The sequence below is a fragment of the Thamnophis elegans genome, chromosome 2 (assembly GCF_009769535.1).
Source record: "Thamnophis elegans isolate rThaEle1 chromosome 2, rThaEle1.pri, whole genome shotgun sequence".
NCBI lineage: Eukaryota > Metazoa > Chordata > Lepidosauria > Squamata > Colubridae > Thamnophis > Thamnophis elegans.
The window spans coordinates 166,723,258-166,735,490 of record NC_045542.1 but is presented as its reverse complement, the minus strand read 5'-3'; the positions used below and the strand labels follow the sequence as shown (position 1 = coordinate 166,735,490).

The following is a 12,233-nucleotide window of genomic DNA, read 5'->3' as shown; positions in this document are numbered from 1 at the left end:
GAAGTTTCTCCTTAATTCCAAGTTTCCTTTCCCTCCTGATTAATAATACAATAGCAGAGTTGGAAGGGACCTTGGTCTCTTGGCGGCTTTTAGTCCAACACCCTGCCTAGGCAGGAAAGCATACACCACTTCAGACAAATGGTTATCCAACATTCTCTTCCAGTGTTCACAACTTCTGCAGGCAAGATGTTCCATTGATTAATTGTTCTAACTGTCAGGAAATTTATTCTCAGTTCTAAGTTGCTTCTCTCCTTGATTAGTTTCCACCTATTGCTTCTTGTTCTACCCTCAGGTGCCTTGGAAAAGTTGACTCCCTCGTCTTTGTGGCAACCCCTGAGATATTGGAACACAGCTATTATGTCTCCCCTAGTTCTTCTTTCTTTAAACTAGACATACCCAGTTCCTGCGAACATTCTTCATGTTTTAGTCTCCAGTCCCCTAATCATCTTTGTTGCTCTTCTCTGCACTCTTTCTAGAGTCTCCACATCTTTTCTACATCGTGGTGACCAAAACTGAATGCAGTATTCCAAGTGTGGCCTTACCAAGGCCTTATAAAGTGGTATTAATACTTCACGTGATCTTGATTCTATCCCTCTGTTTATGCAGCCTAGAACTGTGTTGGCTTCTTTGGCAGCTGCTGCATATTGCTGGCTCATACTTAAATGGTAGTCCACTAGGATTCCAAGATCCCTCTCACAGTTACTACTATTGAGCAAGGTACTGTACCTGTGCCTTTTGCTTTTCTTGCCTAAATGTAAAACCTTACTTTTTTCACCATTGAATGTCATTTTATTACATAGTGTCCAATGTTCAAGTTTGTCAAAATCCTTCTGTATCTTAAGCCTATCTTCTGGAGTGTAGCTATTCCTGCCAGCTTGGTGTCATCTGCAAATTTGATGAGTTCCCCATTTATCTCCTCATCCAGATCATGGAAGATGTTGAAGAGTACTGGGCCTAAAACAGAGCCTTGGGGTACTCCACTGCATACTCCCTCCACATAGATGCAGTTCCATTGAGGACTACACGTTGAGTGTGGTTGGTCAGCCAGTTATGAATCCATCTGGTGGTGTCTAACCCACATTTTTCTACTTTGTCTAGTAGTAGGTTATGGTCTACTTTATCAAATGCCTTGCTGAAGTCCAAGTAAATTAATCCATGGCATTCCTCTGGTCCACTAATTTTGTCACTTTGTCAAAGAACGCAATAAGATTAGTCTGGTATGATCTGTTTTTGACAAACCCATGTTGGCTTTTGGCTATTACTTTATTTACTTCTAGATGTTCACTAATTCGTTGCATGGTTATCTTTTCCAAAATCTTTCCTGGTATTGATGTCAGGCTGATAGGTCTATAGTTTGCTGGATCTATTTTTTTCCTTTTTTGAAGATGGGAACCACTCGCATGTAATTCATTGAAGTGTTCATTGTTAGGAATATTCATGGAATACGTGGTATTTTTTCCTTCTCCCTGTGTCAGGAATTGGTAGCACTTGAGGATGTAGCTGTGTTTTTCTCCGTGGAAGAGTAGGCGCTGCTGGATTCTAAGCAAAAAGCCTTATACCAAGAGATCATGCTGGAAAACAAGAGGAACATGGCCTCCTTAGGTAAGGGATTCTCTTAAGATATTTATATTTACAGTAGTAGCCAAAGGTCAAATCTTATATCAACTTAATAACAAGCATAGGGCAATGTTTTGGGCAAATGGGAGTTTGGAAGAATATTGATAAATATTCAAATAGAGCAATGGTGCTTGATCCCCTTTACACCTAAGTTTGTCTTAACCTTTTTTTTTTTCTGTTGCAAGCAGGTGATGGATGGGAGATGGCGGATTCTGGCCAAGAGGCAGTAGTAGCTTTCCCAAAAGAGAAAAAGGAAGTTTCAGAAAAGATGGATGGAAAGCAAAGTTGTGAGGAAAACCTGTTAACGGTTGAGCTGGAGAATTACACTAGTTTCCCATATGCAGATAACAATGTCTTATTGGACACAGAGGATTGCCAAGAAAAAGAAGTGTGTCCAAGGTGTGGGAAAACACTTCGAGATGGATTGGAATTATGTGACTGTTGTGAAAGCCTTTCTGGAGAGAAACAAGATGAAAGCAGGCAGCATCCAGAAGGAGCCCTCCTCCTCCTTTACATGAAAGAATACAAGAAGGAAATGTACAAATGTACGGAGTGTGCAGAAATTTTCGGTACAAGCCGCTCTCTTACATTGCATAAAAAGACTCACAAAGCAGAGGAATCACACAAATGTCTGGATTGTGGAAGGACCTTCAGGCAGAAAAATCATCTGAGTTCACATAAGAGGGTCCACGAAGAGACAAAGCAGCATCAATGGATTAATAGGGGAAAGTCCTTTGAAAGCAGAGCCTTCCTTACTTCCCACCAAAGCATCCACAGAGAGGAGAAGTTGCACAAACGCAGGGAGGGTAGAATGATGTTTACTTGGAGCAATGAACCAAATTCCCAGAAAAAAAGCCCCACTGGGAATAAGTCATGTAAATGCCTGGAATGTGGGAAGAGCTTCCGCTCTGCAAGTGACCTCACTTATCATAATAGGATCCATACAGGGGAAAAGCCATATCATTGCACAGTGTGCGGAAAGAGTTTTGCACAAAAAGGCAACTTCAATTTACATAAGAGGATCCATGCTGGAGAGAAGCCGTATAAACGCACAGAATGTGGGAAATGCTTCAGGACCTCCAGTGCCCTTACTCACCATAAGAGGATTCACACAGGGGAGAAACCCTACGAATGTTTGGAATGTGGAAAAAGCTTCAACAGACGTGACACTCTAGCCTTACATAATAGGATGCATAAAGGGGAGAAATGTTATAAATGCCTGCACTGTAGAAAAAGTTTCAGTCAAAAAGTTCATCTTAAGTGACATGAGAGGATCCACACGGGGGAAAAACCATTTCAATGCATGGAGTGTGGAAAGAGCTTCCGTTTATCTGGTCATCTTACTGTCCATCACAGAATCCACACAGGGCAGAAGCCCTTTCAATGCCTGCAGTGTGGAAAGTGCTTTGCCAATTCTAGCAGCTTTAATACCCACAAACGGACCCACACAGGGGAGAAACCGTACAAGTGCCTGGAGTGTGGAAAGAGCTTCAGGAAATCCAGCCACTTAACTTCCCATAGAAATATCCACAGTGGAGAGAAACCGTATCAATGCACCAAGTGTGGGAAGCGCTTCAGTGAAACAAGTCACCTTAATATCCATAAAAGGATCCACAAGGGTGAAAAGCCTTATAAGTGCACCGAATGTGACAAATGCTTCACCAGTTTGAGGTCCCTCACTTCCTACAAAGGCTCCACACCAGGGAGAAACCATATGAATGCCGCATTTGTGGAAAGAGCTTCAATGCAAAAAATAGCTGCATCCTACACAGTAGAACCCACACTGAGGAGAAACCATATCAGTGCCAGCAGTGTGGAAAATGCTTCAGTGATTCTGGAGAACTGACGATCCATAAAAGGAGGGGAGAAACCCTTTCACAGAATGCAGCATGAGTTTCAGAAGAAGTGGTTACCTTTATAGCCACAAGAGGATCCACACTGGAGAGAAACCATATACATGTCACGACTGCAGAAAAAGCTTTAGACACAATAATTCACTCAGCCATAGAAGGCTTCACTCAGGGAAAAAATCCTATAAATGCCTGGAGTGTGGAAAATGTTTTAGTGAGAGTGCCCAGCTTACCTCCCACAATAGGATCCACACAGGAGAGAAGCCATTTAAATGCATCGACTGTGGAAAGAGTTTCAAAGACGGGAGAAATCTTATGCTGCATAAAGAATCCACACGGGAGAAGCCATATCAGTGTGTAGAGTGTGGAAAGAATTTCAGAACCGGGAATGTCTTTAATTACCATAAGAAGACCCACAGCATGAAAATGATGTAAGGCCTAAAAATCAAGCTAGGGTAGGGCAGGGGGATGTGCCTCACACGTCCGCACCCGTTCACCTGAAAAAGCACCTTTGGGATAAGAATAGCTGGGATAAGCCAGCTTTCTGCAACCTTAGGGTGCAGAAAGCTGGCTTAGACATTGCATAGGGAAGATGGTGAAATATTTCAGGAGGAACATTGCAACCTAAGTGGTGAGGTGCAGAACTGGTGTTGACAACCATCCATATTTCCCTAATGTTGGAAGGAATCAACAGTGGATCTACAACTACACCCTTGTGGAGAAAGTCACGCCAGAACAAAGAGAAATGGGATCTTCGGTGAGCACTTCGCTGGGACAAAGTGACGGAAGAGAATGAACTATTGAACCAATACAAGGCTTGAGAGTTTTGTCACAAGTAATAAGTGGAGGGATGGCGCTGTGTCTGCACCACCTAACATTGGTTGTGTTTCACTGATTTCTTGTCTGACATATGATATTATGTTTTTTTAAAATTAATACCCAAACTTACACAGTAGTTAAAAGGCTACGTTTATACAGTTCAGATATAGGCTGTTTTTTGTCAGTAAATTGGACAATTTAGGGAACCAGCTTTAGAATACAGGCAGCCCTTGACATGACCACAATTAAAGCCCAAAATTTCCATTGCTAAACAAGACAGTTGTTAAGTGAGTCTGAAACCCATTTTGGAAACAGGGAAGGAATTTCATAACATCAAAATCGGTTGGGGCCGAAAGAAGGCGGGGCTTAGCAGTGAGAAGATGGACGTTCAGGCTACTCCTGAAACTCCTCTATTCCGAAGCATTTGGACGGTCCCTTTTTGGACCCAAGCTGTCCCGGAGAGACAGTGAAAGGTAGGAGGAGATCCAGTGATCCCAGAGATGTTCGCAAAGTCTCTGGGGGATCTGGGAAAAAACCTCCTTTGCCAGTGACTTCCGGATTAGCCATAAGGCTAACTGAAACTGCAGATAGCCTTAAAGAATGTCAAAGTGTTTTTAGCTGGTAAGATGATTTTATTACTCAGAGATAAACAGTCCGCCTAAAAATTCAAGCTAATTTAAATTAAAGAACAGAAGAATCTAGCGGCGATTTTGATCTTTTTATTGGTTTTTGGACGGTGGCTACCCTACCTTTTAAATGTTTTAAATGTTATTCACACGGACAAAGGATAGATTACTCCAACATCTCCTCTGATCCTCTGCAAGCGGGCTCTAAACTAATTCACTATAATTTGGTTGTTTACAACTTGACACTTTTATTGCTTGGTTGTATTGGTCTAAGATCTGATAAGGTTGCATAGATTGCACAGCTCCCAGCTGCGTTTATTTGCAAATACCTCAGAGCTCTCAAGAAAAATACTAACTACGTACAAACATGGCGTCTATTCAAGTGTCTATTCAAATGATTTTTTCAGCGTTACAGAAATTATCTGCCACACAAGATAGAATTGAGAGAAAATTGGATTATTTGGTGTTTTTAGCAACAAAATACGAGGAAAAAACAGAGAATGTTTTTCAAATACAAACTAAGGATGTCAGAGATAAGATTCTCAATTTGCTGATATTCGGGGCAACTGGTTTACTTCTGAGGGAGAAAAATGGAATGTCTGAAGGGAAGCAGCCACACAGAAGATTTCCTTCAAAAGACAGGGCGCAGGAGGAGTGAAAATTAAAGAATTCATACTTTCTGAAATACCATCTGCAAAACATTTGATACCACCACTGAGAATTAAAGACAAGCTGATAAAGGAAAAAAAGAGGGCGACAGCATTATAGAGGCACCATAAGTAAAAAGGTGCAAAGATTTCTTCGTATCGACTTGCTCATAAAGATGTTTGGAGAACTGGACCCACGAATGGCAACAGATTTAAGGCTGTTCTGTTACTAGAGAGACACAGGCTGATAGATGGAAGAGTATAATTTAAAATTAGTTAAACCTAGTTAAATTCATTTGTAATAGGTATAGTTGAAAATAACTGATAATGATAGTAATGTATATAATGTTGAGTTGCTATGATAAATAATAATTGGATATGAGAAGGGAAGGTTAGAAATATATTTGGACTATATATAAGGTTATTAATCACAATAATAAATATTATAAAAAATACAATAGCAATAGCAGTAGACTTATATACCGCTTCATAGGGCTTTCAGCCCTCTCTAAGCGGTTTACAGAGAGTCAGCATATTGCCCCCAACAATCTGGGTCCTCATTTTACCCACCTCGGAAGGATGGAAGGCTGAGTCAACCCTGAGCCGGTGAGATTTGAACCGCTGAACTGCTGATCTAGCAGTAGCCTGCAGTGCTGCATTTAACCACTGCGCCACCTTGGCTCTTATATACAGTTAAATTTTAACTAATAGGGGGAAAATGCTGATATAGGACTGATATAGGATATAGGATATAACTAAAGAAAGGAGAATGATAATAAATTATATATATGGAGGATGAAATTTTTGGTATTAATATTATGGATGTTTAGCTAAAACAGGATATGAGGATTTGATGTTAATGGAGGATTTTATAAATAAGTAAATGAAATGCCAGCATGTGGTTATGGATTAAATCTTTGGTATAGTTAAGGATGAAGGATGTTTAAATAACTGTAGTCAATTAAAAGTGGAGGTATGATGATGTTAATATAGTAAACATTTGAGTTAAGATATTTGAATTAATATGAATTAATGGAAGAGATGCACAAAAACTTGTTGTAACCAGCTGATATACTTTTTTATAACATATACTTGTGGTTTTTTTTAAATTGTTGTTATACAAAGTGTGTCTGTGGGGGGAAATATAGTTAGGATAAACTAGTAAAGGTAAGGGAATAAGAAATGATACTAAATTATATCTGGGTTGGCGGAAGTACCATCTCAACATAAAGGGATGGTAAACAAAGCAACCCAAACCGTATATTACCTATTAAATGAAATAATAAATGTATAAGAATGATAAATGTTAAAATACCTGTAACCAAATGACATGCTATATGTGATGTTTTTTTCTTCTCTGTTTTGTTTCTTGTTCTTTTTTGCTTTGCTTTCCCCCCCACTATTGAGGGTATGTGTTGTTTATGTAACAAATAAAATAATTAAAAAAAATCGGTCGGGGCCTAGTTTATGGGTCTCCAAACCTGGTAACTTCTGGACTTCAATTCCCAGAATTCCTCTTACCATTCTGGCTAGGGGATTCTGGGAGTTGAAGTCTACAAGTCTTAAAGTTGCCAAGTTTGGAGAGTCCTGGCTTAGATGTGTGGAATTATAGTTTGTAGTTGTTTCTAGTGCTTTCCTACTGTAAAGTCTTTTGATGTTCAACACCCTGGAAATGGAGAAAGACTTATGGTGAATAGTTCCTTGCTTTAAAATCTCAAAAGGGGGAAGTTGGCGAAGAGGCCTAAGATTCCTTGGAAAAGGCCAGATGCACAATAGATCTTTGACAATTGGAAGGCCAGAGTCTAAACAGGAGCCGTGAATCTTGGTCCTTTTTTGACTTGTGCACTTCAACCCCCAGAATTCCTTAGCTCGCCATGCTTAAAAACCAGGTTCCTTTACTTGCTGGAGAATTCTTGGAGTTGAAGTCCACGTGTCTTAAATTTGCCAAAGTTGTCCTTGGCCTAGATTTATGGAATTATGGTCTGTTGTTATTTATAGTGCCTTCCTGCTGCAAAGTCTTTAGGTGTCCAATAAACTGAAAAGGGAGAAAGAATTATGGTCAATATTTCCTTGGTCTTCAAGAAAAGGATTATAAGCGTTAGGAGACCCCTGAATCTTCTAAATAAAAAGTTAAAAACTCAAAATGTACTATGGGAGAAGGCAAAAGGCACGAATAGGAGAGTTTTGAAGACCTCAAAAAAGAAGTAGTATGCTGGAAATAGGAAGTATATTGAAAGCTATGCTATATTACTGCTGAAGTTACATTTAGAAAAATTTAGAAAACTGATGAGGTTTCTCTGTGTACACGTTAGGATAAATAGCTTGGCTGAGCTCTGTATTACACATACTGTATGCAGGAAGGCTAAGATGTAAAACAGGCAGGAATTACTTTAAGCAGTGGTTCCCAAACTTTTTCAGTCCACCGCCCCCTGGTGCTACAAACTGATCCTCAGTGCCTCCCACCCAGTGGTGGAATTCAATATTTTTACTACCGGTTCTGTGGGCATGGCTTGGTGGGCGTGGCTGGGGATCATGTGACCGGGCGGTTTGTACGACGGAAGGAAGATAGTAACAGTAAAATTCAAAACTGTAACAAACAATTGCACATTTATTCAAAATCCAATTTAAAAACCTTTTAGTTAATGTTAATTCAACACAATTGTTGAACATGATCCAGTGATACCAGGTTCTCAAAGTCTGATAGTCATTTTTCAAGAACCTTAGTAACGTAGTAAACTCAGTAAAATTTAGTAACTACTTCACTGTTCAGTAAATTCTGTGTAATACAGTGCATGCCTGATCATTCACACACACACTGCTGCCTTTTTTTTTTTTTCCAAAATAACAGGGTGGGGTGGGGGTAGAGAAGGAAGAAGACTTTGTTCTGTGGTATCTGCCATTTCAGAAATGCTCATTAGACTGCCCCACGTGATCAGTCTTTCCGTATTCCTCAATATATTGGTGCCCAGCAGCTGGTCAAAATCCTAGTAGTACTTATGGAGCTGTAGATGATACTATGGCAAAATACAAGTCTTGCAGCTCATGTATACTCACACAACATAAGAGTGATTCCATTATCCAGGTTTATCTGTGACAAAGGTCTCACTGTGCATAAATATCAAGATAGGAAGGGCACTTTATTTTTAAAAAACTGCAGCGTTTTGACTCCATTTGGTTATAAAACATCTTGTTTGGCATACTGGGAACATTTGGACAGCATTTTCTTCTAATATGGGACATTGTTCTATCATAATTTTGTTTTGCTTTGTTTTTTCCTGTATGTGACAATAACCAACTTTAGACCACTTTTTTATTTACTTTTTTAAAAACTGTATATGTTGGAAATGCTTATTCCTCTTCCACAATCTCCCCTATATTTCAGCGTTCAATTAGATTACTTTGCAACTGAAAGTTTGAGAAACCATCCCAAGTACCCTTCCTCCCGCTCCTCGCTTTTTAAGGCCACCTCTACGAATGGAGCAGGAGGCAGAGGGGGGCTAGCCTCTCTCCCCCCACCGCATGTTTACCTTTATTGCATTTCTAAGGTGGGAGGGGTAGAGGCAGGCGAGAGTGGTGCATCCGTGTGGAGCGAGTGCAAGAGGGATTGGGGGAGCGGTTGGCTCCGTTGCACATGCAATCATCGCGGAGGCGGCTCACAACACAGTCCCGGAAGGGGAGTCAGAAGTAAAGCCATTTATAAAAGCGTGAGAGAGGCAGGCGAGCGCTCTTGCGCAGTGACATCGGACTCTGCTGCGTAATGCAACACCAATTCCCAATCCCTGAACAATTGAGGCCCAAGCACAGCCCCGTTCAGTCACGCATCTCTTCTCCATGCACAGCACACGCAGAGTCGTATCAGAGGAGAAATGCAGGCCCCCCTTTGCCCCCCCCCCTGACATGCTCGTATGCCTCCTGAGCGAGCGAAAAATCCTTCCAGTCTTTGGGACGTTAGACTGAATTTCACCCCTCCTGGAAGTGCCCAGATGACTGGCGGCCAACAGAGCCCCAGGCAGAATTGTGCCCTGCAACGGGGCCATTTCCAGCACCCCGCTGCCACCTCCTTTGCCTCTTAGCGCCCCCCTTGCATCTTAGTGCCCCCCTGCTGCCTCCTTGCCTCTTAGAGCCCCCCTAAGTCATCCCACCGTCCCTCAGGGGGCGGTACCACCCCCTTTGGGAACCACTGCTCTAAAGGGAGATGAGAAAATTCTTTCTGACTCTGACTTGTAAACTGTGTGGCAAATGCTGTGTAAAACCCCCAGTGGACGTTGGTGGAGTACAAAGACTTTCAGAGAGATTTCCTTGTGTTACTTTTTCTACACAATAAAGTTGTTGCTTATAATCCCAATGTGTGAGGCGTGGGCACGCCTGATAAGGCGGCTGCAGCCGGAAAGGTAAGGAAAAACCAAAAGTGCCTTTGAGTCCAGAAGGATCTCCTTCCTTCTTTCAACACGAAGGCAAGAAAAATTCTTGAGGAGGAAATGGGGAATACACCTGGAACCTTCTTTCTGCAGACTTCAAGCATGCTCTGTTAGGCTTGGAACTGTTTTACTATAGGAGAAATAGTTTGTACAGGTAGTCCTCAACTTACAACAATTGAGGCCAAAAATTTTGTTAAGTCAGTCACATTTAGTGCAATTTGCTCCATTTTTGACCTTGCCACAGTTAAGTGAATAACCACAATTGTTAAATTAGCAACATGGGTGAATCTAGTTTTTCCCGTTGACGTTACTTGTCAGAAGGTCACAAGAGGTGATATTAAATATTTCCTAGTTCAGAAGTTTTCTGCTCTCAAAGTGGTATGGTTAATGGGGGGGGGAGCACTAGTCGCACACACATGCGTGCTGGGGTCACATGCATAGCATTATGGGTGTGGCCGTGCCCATGCACATTTGATACACAATCCAAAATACGTTAGCCATCATTGATATATGTCCTTCCCTCCCTCCCCAATATGAGGTTCAGAGATCTTCAGAAGGTAAGAAGGAGGAGGGTGTGAGGTCGGGTGGGGTGGGACTCTGGGGGAGAGAGTGAAGGGCCAAGGAGACTCAAGGGTTAGGAAACAAAGCAAAAGGATGTCTTGGAGGGTGGCGGGGGGGGGGGGGGGCTAGAGATTCCTACGGCAGGCAGTTTTTCCCAGCTCTGAATAGACAGTGTTCTGCTTAGTGACTCAAACATTTGATTAATGGCTGCATCAGGGAGAGCAGGAGGATTCGGGTAGTTAAGGAAAGCAATTTCACTTAAGAGCCATTGCAACCTGCAACCTTAATTTAAGGCACATAAGAGTTATATCTCGAGAACTACTTTTATGCGGGCTGTGGAATTCTGGGGCTGAAAATTGGGTGAAATCAAGGTAGAAGACTGAAACTCCACATGTGGAAATTCCATAATCAGCAGACAAAAGCTCCACCCACAATTCCATTTTGAGGAATTCCTCTACTTTTAGAAAGGAAATATCCAAAAGTTTTGCTGATAACCAGAAACTAATAGTTAGCCATTTTTCCTTTTCCTTTAACTCCACTTACAAATTTAATCATGAGAAATGTTTGAGCAAAATTAATCAGGCCAAAATTCAAACATTCAATTTCTCATGTATACTGGGAGATCAAAAATGAAATTCAAGTATTCTCTAAACTCATCTATCTTTCCTCATATGAATTACCTTGTGTGCAATAAGGGATGATTTATGCTTGAAGTAATGATCGCAGACTCGACAATTCAAAGATTTCTACACGGTGTGAGTCCTCTGGTGTGCCACCAGGTTGAAATTCTGACTGAAACCTCCCCCACAATTAGGACATTCAAATAGTTTCTAACCTGTGTGAGTCCTCTGGTGTTTCACCAGGCTGGAATGATCACAGAAACCTTTCCTACAGGAAAGACATTAAAAGGGTTCTCTCCTGTGTGAGTCCTCTGGTGTCTCGCCAGATTGCAATTCTGATTAAAGCTTTTTCCACAAAAAGGACATTCAAAGGGTTTCTCTCCTGTGTAAGTCCTCTGGTGTGCCCACAGGCTGGAACTCAGACTAAAACCTTTCCCACAATAAGGACATTTGAAGGGTTTCTCTCCTGTGTGAGTCCTGGTGTCTCACTAGATTAGAATTATCACTAAAGCTTTTCCCACAGATATGACATTCAAATGGTTTCTCACCTGTGTGAGTCCTCTGGTGTTTCACCAGGCTGGAATGATCACAGAAACCTTTCCTACAGGAAAGACATTCAAAGGGTTTCTCTCCTGTGTGTCCTCTGGTGTCTCACCAGATCGGAATTTGTAATAAAGCTTTTCCCACAGATAGGACATTCAAAGGGTTTCTCTCCTGTGTGAGTCCTCTGGTGTGTCCATACACTGGAACTGTGACTAAAACCTTTTCCACAATCAGGACATTTGAAGGGTTTCTCTCCGGTGTGAGTCCTCTCGTGTGTCACCAGATTGAAATTCGACTAAAGGTTTTCCCACAAATAGGACATTCAAAGGGTTTTCTCCTGTGTGTGTCACCAGATTGGAATTCTGACTAAAGCCTTTCCCACAGATAGGACATTTAATGGGTTTCTCTCTCCGTGTGAGTCCTCGGGTGTGTCCGTAGGCTGGAACTCTGACTAAAACCTTTTCCACAATCAGGACATTTGAAGGGTTTCTCTCCGGTGTGAGTCCTCTGGTGTTTTACAAGACTGGAATTA

At 41.5% G+C, this 12,233-nt stretch overlaps 1 pseudogene; it reads left to right on the top strand.

The window, feature by feature from the left end:
- The first annotated feature begins 1,819 nt into the window (after window positions 1–1,819).
- Window positions 1,820–3,902, top strand: LOC116502547 (annotated as a pseudogene).
- The last annotated feature ends 8,331 nt before the right edge of the window (window positions 3,903–12,233 follow it).